The sequence below is a fragment of the Onychostoma macrolepis genome, chromosome 13 (genome assembly GCF_012432095.1).
Source record: "Onychostoma macrolepis isolate SWU-2019 chromosome 13, ASM1243209v1, whole genome shotgun sequence".
In the NCBI taxonomy this organism is placed as follows: Eukaryota; Metazoa; Chordata; class Actinopteri; order Cypriniformes; family Cyprinidae; genus Onychostoma; species Onychostoma macrolepis.
Window position 1 is genome coordinate 23,942,332 of NC_081167.1, and position 4,077 is coordinate 23,946,408.

The window sequence follows — 4,077 nt, forward strand, 5'->3', positions numbered from 1 at the left end:
CAGAATAGACTTTACGGTCAAAATTAATTAAATTACAGTATATTACTGTTGATAATATGTTTTTAAACTATGGAAAAACTGACAAGTTATGTCAAATTACAAAGAAAAACAACCAACTTTCAGGTTAATATCTGTAAATTTGGGGTTTTAATTAGTTATTTTATAAAACTGCTCTGTCCATCTACAGTAATTTACTTTTAAATTAAGGTTTTTCCATGTACAATAACTAAGAAATAACTTTAAAAATTGCAATATGCACAAAAAAGTTTGTATATTTACAGGATTAATCCTTCCTTTTACATAAGCAATCTCACATCTTCAACCGATCTGTTAATTAAAAGGTATTTAGTAGTTATTTTATGAAATGGCTGTCTACCTACAATCATTTTCTGTTAAAATAGATATTAGCTACAATAACTAAGAAATATTGTATAAAAATGTAGTAAATACATAATACAAAAACAAATGTCTGTAGATATACATTTTAATCGTTCATTTTCCATAAGTATTATAGTTTAAAATGTGTGTTGGACAGAAAAACAAGCATAGTACTTAGAAATACATAAAAATAGCAACATTTACAGCCAATTTCTGTAAGATTAATCTATTCTGTACTTATGCATAATTTTAAAGGAACCTGCACATTTACGTCAAGTTACATGAAGAATAAAATGATAGGAAATACATACTTAATACATCATTTAGAACATTCAAAAATACCTACATTAAGAGGAAATTGCTGTATACCTTTTATACATTTACAATTACATTTTATCCAACACAACATACAAAGTCCCTTTTTTTTTTTTATAAACCGAAATAGTTAGTATTAATGGGTCAAGTATTCATGAAAATATACATTTTAGCCATTTCTTGAAAATGGGTGGAGTTAGGCAGTTTATCTCAACAGCAGGTAACAGTCAAAGTAAAGGTCCATGAAAGTGATTTTGTGTGTCTATGGGATGGCACCACAAGGCGTGATTCACTTGCAGAACGCAAACTTCTGGAGGACACAGGTCTGAAGTAGTGAGTTTATGTATAGGGGTGCAGAGCCAGTGGTTGTTCTGCAGACAAACATCAGTGCCTTCAATTTGATGTGAGCGGCAATTGGCAGTCAGTGCAAACTCATTAAGAGAGGTGTGACGTGTGCTCTATTCGGCTAGTTAAAGATCACTCTTGCTGCAGCATTCTGGATCAGCTGCAGAGGTTTGACAGTGCATGCTGGAAGGCCTGCCAAGAGAGCATTACAACAGTCCAGTCTGGATAGAACAAAAGCTTGGACAAGGAGTTGTGTAGCATGCTCCAAAAGGAAGGGCCTGATCTTCCTAATGTTGTACAAGGTATATCCACAGGATCAGGCAGTGCAATGTGGTTGGTGAAGTTTATACATGTTGGGTTGGCTGAAAACATGAGCAGTTTGACATGGTTGAGTTGAAGGTCATTCATCATCCAGCAAGTAATTTCCATCCAGCAGGCTGAGATGCGAGCAGCAACCGTCGGAACATCCAGCTGGAATGAAACGTAAAGATGCGTGTCATTAGGATAGCAATACTGTTGTCAAAAGTACAGACTTTGGTATCAAGTCAGTGGGATGCCAGGGGAAATGCTGGCATCGTCACTTTTTTTAAATTTCAGTACCGACTTTTGACAACACTAGATAGCAGTGATATGAAAACCCAAATTACTGAATGACAGACCCATAGCCATGACATGTACATGGAGAGAAGAAGTGTTCCAAGCACTGAGCCCTGAGGTACCCCAGAAGCTAGATGTTACGAATTGGACACCTCACCCCTCCGCAACACCCTGAAGGACCTACCTGTGAGGGAAGACTCGAACCACTGGAGTGCAGTTCCTCAGACACCCTTACATGTTTTCATGATTTCTAGAAACCAGAACTTGTCCAAGCACCTTGGTTTAACTAAAAACTTTTACTTCCGTTTAAAATGACAATGACTGTTGGCATAGTGCCAGAGATTTCACACAATGTAGATTTCTTTAAAAGTGCTTCTCCTCATACAATAAAATTCACAGACATCTTTTCATGCAGCTGTTTTACACTGATTTTGGTTTTAAATGGTCCTTGGTTTGTTTATTCACCCCTTACCACAAAGGAACTGAAAATTATACACAAACAAGAACCGCTTGCACAAAAAAACAGCTGCATGAAAAGAAAATAAAGAATATGTTGCATTATCATATGGCATGAGAACACTCGTCCATGCTGATTTCAGGTAAAAATAAAATCAAATAAATAAGTTAAAGTTCACTGTTTCACACCTGGACTGCCATGCTCATCTGCTGTAGTTCTCCAGTCTTTCCACCCGACCTGAAACCACAATTTAAAAAAAAATAAATAAATATTCAAATACTTTGTATTACATTCACACATTACAGTATATTTTCCACTGAGACAATGGTCTGGAAGCTGAGAAGTAAAGGCTAACAGTGATGTCTTGGTCTGCCATGTGGTTTTAGCTAAATTTATATAAACATTTAGAGAAATTGATATTATTTACTTTGACTTAGCTGCATCATATTACTACATAGGGGTAACTGTCCATTCATCTGGATAAGTGCAATTTTTATAACTAGCGATCCAATATGTAATGACAATTTAACATCAGACATTAGCCACGTTCAGCGTTTCAAAATGTCCCGCCATTTAATAGTTTCAAAACTTGGCGGGTAAGTTACTGCCATATGAGCAAAGAATTCATGCACTTGAACGGACTTTAATATGAATAACAAGTTTACTAAAGCTTGTTTTGAGGTCAACTGATCTTTCTTGCATTAAAACAAATGGACAACAAATTTGAAAGACGCGTGCTGCATATTAAGTATTTGTAGTATGAAAGACTTACCTCAGTCGTGATCGGTTGGCATGATGTCCGCTGTGGTATCATCAAAATTTGCTGTAGTTATCGAAAAACAGGCTCAATGAAAAGGCGCCATATTTTCTCACACAGCTCCTAATGGATAGCCTGAAATTAATTCAAATCATCCGCTCGCGCTTCCATTACTGTCGATGAGTACTGTAGACAGCACCTCTGCAGCCTGCATTGTGGGCGGGACTAAACGGAAAAGTTTTGGCGGCCGATTTGAAACTGCGTCATCACTTGTGCGCACACACACATACACAAATCTGTTTTTATACAGTCTATAAAACAAATACATATGCCTCTGAATAAATTTTGTTGAATAAAAGTTTGGATGTTATTAACTGTTTTATTGAGTTGAAATAAAGCATTTTCAGTTATGCTGTGTAAATATTTTATGGTATTTGTTAAAATGCACAAATCTTTATTTGAATAGGCAACATTATACTACTGCTTAGAATATTCCATAATTTATTTTGCATTCCTTTGAATATAGTATAAATGATTTCAAGTAAATAGGCAAGGGTACACTGTAAAACCTCACTATTCATTTTTAATGCAGTGATTTATAATAAAGAATGCCCATAGATACTGCTGCAATACTATACTTTTTGGCATGAAACTTTAAACAAATCAAATGTTTCCTGAAGCATCAAAATAAAATTTTGTCGAAATAATTGGACAGTACACAGTGACTGACTGTTGATTTGTGGGTATACCTTTTTTTCCTATTTTTACAGGAAAAATCTGTAAATATTATATAACATTTTATGTAAAATTACACATTACTCTTTAAAAATACATAAAATGTCCTTTTAAAAGCAGAAAATTGTTGTAATACCAAAATACAAGCAATTATCTGTAAATATAATGGTAGAACTTTAAAATACAGCAAATATTTGTAAAATAACAGGTATATATTGTATAATGAAAAAACGGGAAAATTCTGTAAAAAAAAATACAGACCATTACCTGTAAAATTACATTTATTTTTAACAGTGTGAATCTAACAATTGGCGGCCGTCTTTTGCAAATTTGACTATCCAAATCATACGTTTATGGGTGGAGTTTCTGTAAATAGCCTCTTCCAACAACATGGCTATTTGCACTTAAATAGACACTCCGATTTTTTTTTTTTTAATATATTCCCAACAATTAAACAGTTGCCCACAGAAAAAAATCAGGGGGTGCTGCAGCA

General features: G+C 34.5%; 1 long non-coding RNA gene across 1 annotated transcript; it reads right to left on the reverse strand.

Annotated features, from left to right (window-relative positions):
- Positions 1 to 842: 842 nt before the first annotated feature.
- LOC131552554 (uncharacterized) lies at positions 843 to 3,051 on the reverse strand. Its single transcript, XR_009274007.1, has 3 exons — positions 2,865 to 3,051; positions 2,281 to 2,329; positions 843 to 1,509 (listed from the first exon to the last, which is right to left on the reverse strand). It is a non-coding gene; the product is annotated as an uncharacterized LOC131552554 (long non-coding RNA).
- Positions 3,052 to 4,077: the final 1,026 nt, after the last annotated feature.